Here is a 14,500-nt window from a genome sequence, read left to right on the forward strand (position 1 = left end):
TGAAACATCTTTAAGCCTTGAACAATGGCAACATGTGCCAACAGATAAGAACTTTGTGAACCAAGTGAAGTGGCCCAACCTTGCCACACAGTTAACAGAATTGATCTGGCTAGAAAGTCCTGAGTTCTTGACCTGTCCAAACAGACAGATGCCACAGAGACCAAAACGCTACGTACTTCCAGCTCCAGATCAATGTGCCAACCTTCAACCTCAGGCACCCAGTAAATTTCAACCAAACCACTTCAAACCTGCTGCTAAGAGGAGACATCTGAGATTAGGCATAGTTTTGATCATCTTGATCACTTGTCTTAGCATGCCAAGAATTAGCCTTGTAGGAACCTGCAAGGACTTACTGACCATTAAAGATATTCATCATGATCCAGTGACTGACAAATGTCTGAAGGCCAAAAATTGTTTTCCCCATGCATCTCACATGGGCGAAGCGTGCATAGGCGAAGCGTGGGAGCACGTGATTGGTGCACCCCATAAAATTAAAGACTCTATGTCGTTAAAGACACCTACACTCACACATGAAGTCCTCACTACCCTGATGACAACAGTAGCAGCCCTCTTCAGTACTCCATCAGTGGTTCCAGACCCTTCGGTTCTTGAGTATCCTGAGTCTTCTGCAGCTGCTGTTGTTCCTGATTCTTCAGTTCCAGCTGTTGTTCCTGATTCTTCAGTTCCAGCTGTTGATCCTGATTCTTCAGTTCCTGCTGATGCTGCTGATTCTTCAGCTCCAGCTGTTCCTGTTTTTCCAGGTTCTTCATTTCCTTAGTATCCTGTGAATCCAATTTACTTTGTTCCTGAGAAATTTTGGGTTCCAGTTTTTCTGTTCCAGATTTGGTTCCAGTTTCCTTTACAGGAAGAAGACTTTATCTCGCTGAGAAACAAGAACGCATGCCAGAACTATTGACTCATGGGACTTGCGCACCGGGTCCCACCCAGTGATGAACTAGTTTGCCAAGCTGAGGTCCAGTTCGTGAAGCCACGTGAGTCAGGTCGTGACTCAAAGACTCTTGTGCCGGGCGGATCACCGATTTGGTCCCATTGCTGACGAAGACTGAACCAGAAGTTCAAACCTCAAACTATGTTTTGTGTTTAGGCATTGTTTGATGTAACACTTGCTTATTTTTGTTATAATTGTGTATGTTTTTATTTTTACTTTATAGTTATGCATGTTTCATACCATGTTTTACCTAGTTAGTCACAATTAGTTAACAATGAGTATTGCATGCCTTAATGCTATGTTTTTTGCTATTTCAGTTAGTTAGTAGTGGAAATGAAAATTTCCAAGCGGGGAGTGTTCTGGATCGTATAACTCTATATAACCTTAACTAGAAGCATGTATCTGTATGTTAGAATATCTGGCATATATTGGGTTAAGTGCTGTCTCCTTAAGAGATGGATTATGGGAAATGTAGTTTAGCTAGTCAGTCATTCCATGTTAATGGGTCAGTGGGAGGAGTTTCTAAAGGGCATTGGGAGACTTCTTTATCTAAAGAAGAGCATGGGCCATCAGATGTCACCCGATGACCCTGTTCTGCTATAAAGATGGTATGGAAAGAGCATCATTCTTTCACCTATAGGAATGGACAGAGATGTATTATCGGAGGCCACCATCATGAATGCAAGTAATCTTTCTAATTAAATATGTTTTTGTTATGAAACCATTTCTATTGAGTTTATCTATCTAATCTGATTTATGAAGCGTTTTAACTCAGTAACAGAATAAGGCTGTTGTTTAGTGTTAGCTGTTTAGCAGTTTCTTGATTGGAGTATTGTTTGCTTCTTGATTGTAGACCTAATGTTAATCTTGGTGTTAATCTCTGTTTATCTGGATGTTGCTTACTGGTGAAGAAGTGTTTTGATATTTTTGTTTTCTTTTTGGCTTTTTGATTGTCTCTTTTGAATGGTATGTAGATGTTGCTTATCTCTTTGTGCCAGCTGATTTGTCAGAGTGGCAGGCTTCCAGGAATTCTCTGGCATTTTTGGTGTTGGCTTTGTCTAGAATGGTCAGAGTTTCCCAGTTAAAATTATGGTTAAGTCTATGTGTTCTGAAATTTAAAAGTTTTCATCATGTTTTCCGACTGATAGTTGATGTTCATGGATGGGCTCTCCTAGTCTTCTGCCTGCTTATCCTACACCACAGGTCGGCAACCTGCGGCTCCGGAGCCGCATGCGGCTCTTTGAGCCTTCCCCTGTGGCTCCCAGCCTCCTCTGCCTTTGCAGAGAGAGACAGAGACAGAGAGAGGCAATTGCACTTCCCTGCTCTCTGTGTGTGTGTGTGTGTGTGTGTGTGTGTGTGTGTGTGTGTGTGTGTGTGTGTGTGTGTGTGTATGTGTAAAAGAGAGTGCACTCACAGTGTTCTCCGAGGAGCTGAAAAGCTTTCTGGGCGGAGCTCCTCCCTTTGCTGCGTCTCTGAAGGAAGCAGGAAGGGCAGGAGAGAGCTAGCTAGCCCAGCTAGGCTGACTCAGGAATTCTGGGAGTTGAAGTCCATGAGTCATAAAAGAGACGAGGTTGCCTACCCGGAGGTTGTTGGACAACAGCTTGAAGCTTGCCAGGTGAGCAGCAGATAGGAGGGGGGGGGAGAAAGAGAGAGAGAGAAAGAGAGAGAGAGGGAGAGAGAGAGTGGGGGAAGAGGAGTGGCAGACCAAGGGCAGATAGAGAGGGAGGGAGAGAGAGAGACCCTTTTGACATCTAAAATGAAGATAACACTGCATATATCCTTTTTTTACCTGTGTGTGTATGTAATTTTATTCTCTTAAAGCATTCTCTTGGTGATCATTGTTTTAATAGTATGGATATTCCCAAGAGTCATATTTTTACTTTTATTTTTAATGTGTATATGTGTGTGTGTGTGTGTGTGTGTGTGTGTGTATATATATATACATATACACATACACACACACACATACACACACCTATAATAAAGGTTAGAAAGGATATATGCAGTGTTATCTTCATTTTAGATATCAAAAGGGTTTTGCGGCTCCCAGTGTTTTGTTTTTGGTGGGAAACGGGTCCAAGTGGCTCTTTGAGTGTTTTGGGTTGCCTACCCCTGTCCTACACAGTAGTTGCTACAGTCCTTACACTGTATATTATAGATGACTCCTGTTTTTTCTTCTAAGTTTTCTGAATCTTTTTATTTACTTAGAGTGCTTTGGAGGGCTTTAATTGGTTTGTGTGCTATGATGGTGCTATGTGGTTGTAATAGTCTGTTGATGATTTTTGCAATGTCTTTGATGTGTGACAATGATATTCTTTTCAGAGCTTGTGTTTATTATGCTCTATTGGGTTGAGTGGCCAAGCATCTTTTGTTGAAGTTGCATGGATATCCATTTTGTTGGAAGATGCTGTATAGACAATCTGTTTCCTTTTTCTGATATTGCTGCAGTGTGTTTCTGCTCATCTAAACAGTATTTTTGCACAGCTTTTTTTGTAGGACATTGGGTTGTTACTTTGGTAATGGAGCACTTGGCTGGAGGGGTGGTTTTACATTAGACCTGTGTTTTTAACTTGCCTTCATTGCCTTGGCTGATAAAGATATCCAGGAAAGATAGTGTCTTATGGTTTCCTTCTTCCCTTGTGAATTTTATTCCTTTGAAAATGTTGTTGATGGTTTCATGTGTGTTCTTTATTTGGTCCTTTGTATTATGAGAAAGATGTCATCTACATACACGATCCATACTTTGGGCTGTATGTATGGGAGTGCTTTGGATTCTAGGCACTGCAGTACAGTCTCTGCTATTAGTCCTCAATGCAGTGATTCCATGGGTGGTCATTTGATTTTTTGATATATTTGTACATTGAACTAAAAGTAGGTGGTTAGGCAAATGTTGATAAGATCTATGATTCTGAGTATTTCAAACTTAGTATACTTGATTAGGTCGCATGTGCTGTGATGTAGTGCTGTCATGGATTCTTTGGCTAATTCTGGGTTTAGGGATATAAAATGTGACATTAAATGAAATCATCATTTCTTTGATTCTTTGGAGGCACTGTAGTGTTGATGAAGTATTTGTTTCCACTGTGAGGTATCCAAGTTTTTTGTCAATTCTGGGAGGATGAATCTACTATATTTCATTCACCATTGGTCTTCTTTAATGATTTGATCTTTCTTGGTAAGATCACTGAGAGCTCTCTTGATCTTGTTTATTTTTTGTATTGGATTGTTGTTCACTGGGATTTAATTTCTTTCTCTTCTAATAATTCTTTTGCACTTTGTATATATTGTGATCTGTCCATGATAACAGTGGTTCAGTAAGATAATATTTAGTCTTTATTTTGATTTTTGAAGGCTGCTCTGCCCCCTGCTTTGAGTTGGAATAAGTCTTATAGGAAGATATGTCTCCCACAGGTACAAGGTGAGAAATGGGGGAATAATCACTTTATATAAAGTTCAACCATATTAGGTTTGGAATGTGTTCTCTCATTGTCTAGCATAATTTGAGTCATAAAGCATCTAAAAGCATGCCTAGCAACAGTACAATTTCTATGTAACAATACATAACATTCCATAATATTCTTAGCATGATCTTATTAATGACTAATTGAATATTCAAGGGTTAGGTTTTCAGCATAAGGAGTTTTCAGATTATTAAAGTTTTCAGTAAATTTCTGGGTAATTTCTATCTTTGGCTGCTTTCAACTTGTTCTTATCAAAGTTTCATATAACTTCCAACCAGTTCTTATTAGAATTTAATATTCTTTCAAAGAAACTAGACATATTAATCAAAGGCACTCCTTATTACTACAATTACTCATTGAGGACCCACCTCTTGTTCCCATCAATACAATACCCTACATGACAATCATCAGATTTTTCCTCCAGTCAAGATGGCTTTTAAAAATGTCAGTGAGAATGACACATGAATTAAGAAGCAATTTGTCCAAGAGGCTGTTAGCATTAGTTCCATCTCTACAGCAAAGAAATTCATTTTCATCACTTCGGTGGGATTTTCTAATTTACAATCAAATTAAGTGAAATATTTCACAATGGGAGGAAGAATAAAGTAAGATGAAAGGTTTAACCACTCTCCATAATCAAAAGATGGGAAATGAAATTGTATAGTACGCTCACTGGTCCAAATATTGGTATGCTCCACCTATTAAAGAAGCATTTAAAAGTTATCTTAGATAATTTTGGAAATAATTTATTTAAATCCATTCTTTGAACTTCTATCATTGCAACATTTGTAATAGTATCACTCCAGAAGCTAGGTACAAGATTGACTCAGCCTTTCATCCTTCTGAGGTCAGTAAAATAATATCTGGGAGACAATAATGTGTACATTAACACATTTTTTTTATTATTTTACACACACAAACACACATCTCTGCCAGTCTCTCTTGCTGTAAAGGCAAGGATTAGGGCCATCTGTTTAGTTTGGCAGCAACCCTAAGATAAGGCTGCAAAAGCGGTCAAAGAATCCAGCAACTGTTATAAGTGATATCATACTTAATCTAGAGTTCCAGCCATTCCTCCCTTGCCTCCAAATGCTAAAAACTTTTAAGCCAGACATGTCAAACGCAAGGCCCACGGGCCGCATCTGGCCTGCAAAGTGGTTTCATGTGGCTTGTGAAACCATCCTGGAAACAGTGAGGGAACGGCCCCCACTGCTTTGGCCCCAGCCCAGGCTGTCCGGGAGCCAATGTACAATTTTGTGGTGAAATGCATTCAGTCTTAGCTCTACAAGGCCGTCTGGAAACAGTGAGGGACTGGCCTGGGTGTGTGCTGGGGAGGTGTCACCCTTCATGAAGAATGAAGATATGCACCATCGCCTGGAAGTGACCAGCAAATATTTCACATATCTGGTTTGAGGGGTACTGGGGGAAGGGTTCCGGCAGGCAGGGGGGGCGCTCTCCTCACAGCAATGAGAGGCTAAGCTGGGCGATGTGAATCCAAAAAGTATGATGCCACCCAGCCTGCCCAGTTTTGGCAGGCAGCAGGGCGGTCTCCTCACACGCCAAGAATTGAGTCAGGTGGCACGAATCTGATGATAAGTGCAATGCTGCCTAGCTCCCAGCCTGCCTGGTTTCAGCAGGCAGCAAGATGCAAAGCTGGCGAGCTTTGCACTGCCCGGCTCAACTTCTCAGTGCTGTGAGGAGAGCACCCCACTGCCTGCTGAAACCGGGCAGGCTGGGGGCTGGGCGGCATCACACTTCTCTTCAGATTCATGCCGCCCAGCTCAGCTTCTCGGCACTATGAGGAGAGCACCCCGCTGCCTGCCAAAACTGGGCAGGCTATGGGCTGGGTGGTGTCGTTCTTCTCTTCGGATTCATGCCGCCTAGCTCAGCCTCTTAATGCTGTGAGGAGAGCACCCCGCTGCCTGCTGAAACTGGGCAGGCAGGGGGCTGGGTGGCGTCGTGCTTCTTTTTGGATTTGTGAACTGAAAGCCTCTTGGAGCTGTGAGGAGAGCACCCCGCTGCCTGCCGAAACCGGACAGGCTGGGGGCTGGGTGGCATCGCACTTCTCTTTGGATTCGCGCCTCCTGGCTCAGCCTCTTGACACTGTGAGGAGAGCACCTCGCTGTTTGCCAAAACCGGGCAGACTGGGGGCTGGGTGGCATTGCGCAGGTAACATTGATTTTCACACTGCTCATGGCGTCCCATTCTTCCAGAGCCCACCAAGTCAGATATGTGAAGTAGATGAGGACCATGTGCTGGCCGCTTCCAGGTGATGGTGTATTTCTTCATTACTAACGAAGGGTGACACCTCTCCAGCTCAAATATTTTCCCACCACTTTGTTCTTAGGAAGAAAGGGAGGGAGGAAAGAAGGAGGGAGGGAAGGAAGGAAAGGGAGGGTCTGAGGGACATGCTGCCTTAGTCCTGCCCTGCTGTCCTTTCACCCCTCCTTCTGACCTATCCTGGGGGTCTGCCATCCTATTACTAAGGAAGCTTTGGACACAAAGCTGGGTCTCCTCCCATGGAGAGGGAATGGGCCTCCCTAATACCCATCATGAGCAACCTGGCTAAGTAGAGCAAGCACAGCAGTAGCAGCCTTCAGGAGGAGGTAAGTGCAGTGGGACGCCCCCTTAGGGAAGTGGGGCTGGGCTTGGTGTCATGGGTGCTCAAGGGCTGGGCTGGGCATTTCACCTCTGCTGCCCAGGGCTCTGAGCAGCCCGCAGCACCATCCAGCCCTCCCCATGGTCTGATAGGAACAGTGAGGGTCCTCCAATGGACCATGCCTTGGCATTTGCCCCAGTCCCACTCCCTTCTGCCAGAAATCCTCAGATCTGTTCCATTCCCGCCCAGGCCCCCAGAGGCACCCTTGACACAAACAATGTAGAGGTAGGTGACCAGCCCAGCCAGTAGGCCTTGCCTATCCTGGCCACACCCAGCAGCCCCCTGCAGGGCAACCAATGCTGATGCAGCCCTCAATGAAATTGAGTTTGACACCCCTGCTTTAAGCGCTTAGGAAAAAAAAGATTGTAAAATTAGAGTTATGCTAAAGAGCCAAGAGAGGGCAACTCAATGAACCTTGACCTCCATACAGTGGTCTGAGGGGAGGGAGGAAGGACAACATGCCTCACCTCGCGGGGCTGATAAGCACCCACCACCGCTTCTTTGGTCAAGCAGCCAGCAATCACCGGCGTTGGTCTCCCTTTCGATTGGCTGAAGGGAGGCAATTAGGGCCGCCTCTCTCTAATCTCCGCATTTTTCTCTCCGCGCGCTCCAGAGCAACAGCCAGCGAGAAGCTAGTGAACAGTGGCGGCAGCGTGCGGCGGAATGTTTTCTGTTGCTATAGGAGCAGGGATTGTTGTTAGGCTTGTTGAAGACCGCCGCCCCCTCCTCTTCGCTGATGCGACTCGTTTCACTTCGAACTTTCCAGCCAGCGAGAAGGCACCGAGCGCGGGAGGTTCTGTCACCTCTTCCCCGACCTCAGGCGCGACCAAGGACACGGACGACGGTAATGGCGGTGGATGGCGGTGTTGGGCGTGTCAGCGAATGCGTTTGCCTCCAGTAATCCTTGGTACACTTTTTGCTGGTCAGATGATAATCATAATTCACAATAAAGCTTACATATACAGTACAGCTTTCTCATTATTTTGTCACATGTGGGAGCCCGCCCTTTCGGGGTCAGGAAAAGCGTTCATTTTTTCCTCACATGCTTGCGAGGTAGGCAACCTGGCCTTCTGAGAATGCCTAACGCTAAAAACATTGGGTCGGAAGTGATTCTGATGTTAAATAATACGAGGAGAGGATTTTCTTTTACAGAAATAATACTGGTGAGAGTTGATGAGATAAAAACGGAGAACTTTAGAGATGGTGGGGTTTTTTGTGTCTTTTTTCTCTCCGCACCCCTACTTCTTTTACTTTTTATCTGGGAAAATATTAGTGCGTAAGATTTTATTGATATATGAAATCAGTGGGTGAGATGTTGAATATCTGCTTTATCATCTACTACAAGCAAAACTCCATTTCTGTTTCCTGCCTTCCATCTGTAGGAGACTGTTGTGGTGTGCGAATAACGATCCCAAGGATGAAAGTGAGATGATTGTGCCGTGCTGCCCATTCTAGTATTTGGGCATTAAAGTTCCATCCAAATACTGGATTCTGGCTGATTATTACCCACTTAGAAAGAAGTCTAACTAGAATCACCAATAAGTCTTTAGTTCAGTATTGAAAAGAAAATTGGAGTAAATTGCTGAGGTACATACCAGAAGAGAATCTAATGGCTTTAAAGGAAAAAAAACTGTATTTATCCCCATAGGACAGACAACATATGATGTTTGATGAAATGCAAAATGTTTAATTTAAACTTTTTGCACTGCACAGATACGAGGAATACAAATAAAGAGTCCTGTTCACTCACAAATGGAAACACACCATGTGGCAATTACACTGTTTATACTCCTGTGATTTTTTTTTTTAAAGGAAAGACTGAATTGTAACCCTTTATCCTAGGATAGCTTATATTTAAAATTAATGTTAATATTGTTACGGTAAGATATACAGTATTGAGTAAAATATACTCAATAAACTGAACATTTCAGATCCCAGTTTACACTTTTGTTAATCCAAAGGGAATAGTAATGTACAGAAAATGATAGTTCTAGTAATAGATTTCTATGAAGGTTCCGTGTGGAAAGACTTAAAGAGATATAAAATCTTTACAAAATTTGAAGCCTTTATTTTTTTTTCTTTTGCTTTTACTAGGGAGTTAGGAATGAAAAGTTAATATTGTTATCATAAGATACGTGCAATACTTATCAGGTTAAGTATATTTCCTGTTATTGTTTTACTTGTATTTAAATTTTTATTATTTTATTTATGACATAATAAACATTCCATTATAGGTTTTCTCAGCAATAAAGCATACCCTGTAATACAGCTCTGAAGTGGATTTACATAAAAATGCTTTTGTTTTGAATAAAAGAGAAAGAAAGCTTATGAAGAATGGCTTAAAAGTTGTAGTGTTAATATTAGGAAGAATTCTGTTGAGTACTGGTGCTCATGAAAGAGGTAATATCTGGTAAGTTACAACATATCCCAAAGCTGTAGAAATATGTATATATTTATTTGAAAGCCATGTGAAATGAGAAAAAAAATGGAATATTTTAAAAGACAATTTCTCCTTCAATGTAAACGACCTTTGGATAAAACCCCTTTTTCGTTGAAGGGAAAAATTACTATTTATAATGTAGATGTCAGAATCCAATTATATTTCCAAGAGTTCTGTCTTCTTAAGATGCAAAGTGGAGTGGGTCCTTACAGTAATAGGGTATAGATTAATTATATGTTTGTTCAAATACAAATATTCTTACATTATCAAGTCTTGTTTTCTCTGGGTGTCCTCTGATATTGGTGACAATAACTCTTAAAGAAATGAAAAATGGACAAAATTGGAATAACAGTGAAGATTTTGATACAGAAATTGGATTGTGGCTGTGTGAAAACAATACATAGAGCTACTAATTGCTCTTCCTTATGTTAGAGTTTCCCACATTCCCAGATGAAATACTTTCCAAAGTACAGCAGAAAATGAAAAGCAACAAATCCAAAACAAAATTGCTTAAAATTCTCTGTCGAATAAGACAGTAATCTCTGCAAGAAAAAATGTACCTCAAATTTAAATGTCACAAATATATTGTTTTAAAGTCTATTCTCTTATTTTATATATTTCCATAAATACAAAAAATCATACCATACCTTTGAAGTATAGTTTAACCATCTTGCCTTAAAATTAATCCACAAGGAGAAAAATTCATGAAAATTTTTCATGAAATAATTTTTTTTTGTTCCTTTCCCCCAACCTTAATTCATCATAGCGTAATATATCTATCTAATTCTAGCATAGAAGTATCTTGGTACTCAGTTTTTTTGAAACTCATTGAATTTGGTATTCAATACAAAAGCTAGAACTTGTCGATGTTGGCTGCCATGACTCAATACATTATTCCTTATGGAAAAAAATTGTTTGATACATAGTTTTTGGTACTTATTGTGCTTCCCAGAACCAATTAACAATGAGTATCAAGATACCACTGTATTTCTTTTTCTGACAGAATTACTGATATCTGTATGCCAACCTTTAAAATACACATTATCAAGGCAGCTTATAAGTAGAACATAGATTAACCACTAGAGCAGGAGTGTCAAACTCACGTCACGTGACATGTGACATATCATGACTTTTTTGCCATTGCCGGCAATGGGGTGGACACAGTTTCACTATGACACATGCGGCCCGCAGGCCGATAGTTTGACACCCCTGCACTAGAGCAAACCAGCTCTTTTATAAAATATATTATCACTTTTATTCACTGCAGTCAACCAAGACTTTCCTCATACATGATGCTGATGCCCTGCCTTAAAAGGCTGAATCAACCTTGAATTGATGAGAATTGAACTGCTGAACTACTGGCACCCGGCAGTCAGCAGAAATAGCCTGCAGTATTACATTCTACTAATTTTTATAGTGTGGTGACCAAAACTGGTTGCAGTATTCTAGGTGTGGTCTTACTAAGGCTTTATAAAGTGGTATTAGTATCTCACGTGATCTTGATTTAATCCTTGAATTAATGCAATTTAGGATTGCATTGGCTTTTTTGGCTGCTGCCACACACTGTTGGCTCATATTTAATTGTCCACTAAGACTCTCTCTCATAGTAACTGTTATTAAGCCTGGTTTCATCCAATCTGTATGTGTACTTTGGTTTTTCTTGAATAACTATAAGACTTTACTTTTCTCTACGCTGAATTTCATTTTGTTAGATAGGGCCCAGTGTTGAAGTCTGTCAAGATCCATCTGGATCTTGAGCCCATCATCTAGGGTGTTGGCTATTCCTGCCATTTAGTATCATCTGCAAATTTGATAATACCCTCATCTAAGTTAATGACACTCATAGAAGATGGTAGAGGACAGGAAGGCCTGGAGGAACGTTGTCCATGGGGTCATGATGGATCGGACACGACTTTGCAACTAACAACAACGAGAGGAGAGGAGTAGAGTTGAGTAGAATAGAATCTGGAAGGGATCTTGGAGGTCTTCTAGTCCAGCTCCCTGCTCAAGCAGAAGTGATGACTGATGCAGAAAATGAGTTAAGCAGCTCTGCTTTCCCCCTACTGCCTGTTACTTCCTTGCCATCTTCTCTCTTTAATGGACCTTCAATTTCCTTGACTTTTTTTGTTATTAATATGTTGAAAAAAACTTTTTTTATTGTACCGTTTGTCAGCCATTACAAATCCATCTGATAGTGATGCTATCTATCTCACTTTTTTCTAGCTTACCAGGAAGTAGGTTGTGATCTACTTTGTCAAATACCTTGCTGAAGTCTAAGTATACTATCGCAACAACTCAGCAAGGCTGTTGATACAGTAATCGAATGAATTGATTTTCCTCCAATGCCTGCTACTTGCCAACACCTGCTCCACTTTGTCATAGTCTTTAACTTTGAACTAAGGATGTTTATTTTCTTATTCCTGTAAAAACCTCTTCCAGCATTCTACTTCTATGAATTCTATGGCTACAATGATTTAGCTGGGCTTTTGACAGCACTAGTCCAATCAATGAGATTTATGTGTCACTTCTGAAACCTTCTAGACCAGCTTATTTAACTCAATGAACCAGAGCATGGTCTCCAATTCTGACTGGAGACTAATAGATTGTGTTCCTGTGTCATGGTTCCGGTAGATGAGACCATTTAAAAGAACTTCAAGTATTTCTTCCTTAAAGAACATTTTTATTTGGCTACAACATAACGGCACATACAAGGCTGAATCCAAGACTAAATTCCCCTCCCCGGGGTTACAAAGTTGCAAGTTTCATTTCCCACCATAAACTGCTGTCATAAATCACATTCACCAATTGTTTGAAAATGTGGGCGCTCCTCCCAGTTGCTCCAGCCCGCCAAAATGTTATCATCAATTACTCTGGTTCCCATACATGTGACATACATGTGAAACTACACAAGCCCCCTCCTTCTAACTAAATATGTGGCAATGAAGACAAAATGAAAATGGCTTCAGTTTGATTTGTCATGGCATTAACATTCAACTCCCCTTAACAGAAAGGGGAAGCCCTGCAAATCAAACAAAAATAACAGTTAAGAATCCCCTCTCGGTTTACTTGGATGTTTATCACAGAATTTGCATATCAGTCTGTCAGCTTTCACATCCATACTTTTCACCCAGATGGATTCTGACAATGGATATCCCTTCCACTGCACTAAATATTTTCCCTTGTATAATCTAGCATCAAGAATATACTTTACTTTGTAATGAGTCTCTCCAGCCAAAAGGGAGCCAGGTGTTTTCTTGGGAGGGGATTTCAGAGTCGACTCCTAAAAGGCTTTAACAGACTGCAGCGAAATACTGGATAGATCTTTCCTAAAAGATAATAATAATAATAATAATAATAGTAAAGTTGGAAGGGACCTTGGAGGTCATCTAGTCCAACCCCCTGCTCGAGCAGGAAACCCTACACCATTTCGGACAAATGGTTGTCCAGTCTCTTCTTAAAAACCTCCAGTGTTGGAGCATTTACTGCTTCTGGAGGCAAGCTGTTCCACTGATTAATTGTTCTCACTGTCAGGAAGTTTCTCCTTAGTTCTAGGTTGCTTCTCTCCTTGATTAGTTTCCACCCGTTGCTTCTTGTCCTGCCTTCAGGTGCTTTGGAAAATAGCTTAATTCCCTCTTCTTTATGGCAGCCCCTGAGATATTGGAATACTGCTATCATGTCCCCCCTTGTCCTTCTCTTCGTTAAACTAGACATACCCAATTCTCGCAACCGTTCCTTATATGTTTTAGCCTCCAGTCCCCTAATCATCTTTGTTGCTCTTCTCTGTACTCTTTCTAGAGTCTCAACATCTTTTTTACATCGTGGTGACCAAAACTGGATGCAGTATTCCAAGTGTGGCCTTACCAAGGCATTGAAGAGTGGTATTAATATTTCGCGTGATCTTGATTCTATCCCTCTGTTAATGCAGCCTAGTACTGTGTTGGCCTTTTTGGCAGCTGCCGCACACTGCTGGCTCATATTTAAGTGATTGTCTACTAGGACTCCGAGGTCCCTCTCACAGTTACTACTATTGAGCATGGTGCCACCTATGCTGTACTTGTGCATTTGGTTTTTCTTGCCTAAATGTAGAACCTTGCTTTTTTCACCATTGAATTTCATTTTGTTAGTTAGTGCCCAGTGTTCAAGTCTGTCCAGATCCTTCTGTATCTGAAGCCTGTCTTCTGGAGTGTTGGCTATTCCTGCCAGCTTGGTGTCATCTGCAAATTTGATGAGTTCCCCATCTATCCCTTCATCCAAATCGTTGATGAAGATGTTGAAGAGTACTGGGCCCAGAACAGAGCCCTGGGGCACCCCACTACACACTTCCCTCCATATAGATGCAGTTCCATTGAGGACCACTCGCTGAGTACGGCCGGTCAGCCAGCTACGGATCCATCTGGTGGTGGTTCTGTCTACCCCACATTTTTCTATCTTGTCAAGTAGTAGGTTGTGATCTACTTTATCAAATGCCTTACTGAAGTCCAAGTAAATTATGTCCACAGCATTCCTCTGATCCACTAATTTTGTCACTTGGTCAAAGAATGCAATAAGATTTGTCTGGCATGATCTATTTTTGACAAACCCATGTTGGCTTTTAGTAATGACTTTGTTTGCCTCTAGGTGTTCGTTGATTCGTTGTTTGATTATATTTTCCAGGATCTTCCCAGGTATTGAGGTCAGGCTGATAGGTCTGTAATTTCCTGGATCCATTTTTTTTCCTTTTTTGAGGATGGGAACTACATCAGCTCTTTTCCAGTCCTCTGGTAGTTCCCCTGTGTTCCAGGATCTTTGAAAAATATAGTTCAGTGGCTCCGATATCACATCTGCCAGTTCCTTGAGAACTCTGGGGTGTAATCCATCTGGTCCTGGCGATTTGAACTCATCTAGGCTGGACAGGTGCTCCCTAACCATTTTCTTGCCTATCTTAACTTGTGTTTCTGTTTTGTTTTTTATGGCACTATTTTTGATAGGTTGGTCTGTTTTTTCCCTTTGTG

At 41.4% G+C, this 14,500-nt stretch overlaps 1 protein-coding gene across 6 annotated transcripts in view; it reads right to left on the reverse strand.

The window, feature by feature from the left end:
• SUN3 (Sad1 and UNC84 domain containing 3) overlaps positions 1 to 8,501 on the reverse strand; it is a 111,224-nt gene extending 102,723 nt beyond the window's left edge. For 2 of the 6 annotated variants that reach the window (XM_039332118.1, XM_039332120.1), the window contains exon 1: positions 7,537 to 8,496. The gene's annotated coding sequence lies outside the window, so the exon portion shown is untranslated. Of the gene's footprint in view, positions 1 to 7,536 lie in introns of all 6 variants that reach the window. The other 4 variants (XM_039332117.1, XM_039332123.1, XM_039332121.1 and 1 more) reach the window with 3 other exon arrangements.
• Positions 8,502 to 14,500: the final 5,999 nt, after the last annotated feature.

This window comes from Crotalus tigris, unplaced genomic scaffold (assembly GCF_016545835.1).
Source record: "Crotalus tigris isolate CLP2741 ecotype Arizona unplaced genomic scaffold, ASM1654583v1 scf7180000024448.655566, whole genome shotgun sequence".
NCBI lineage: Eukaryota > Metazoa > Chordata > Lepidosauria > Squamata > Viperidae > Crotalus > Crotalus tigris.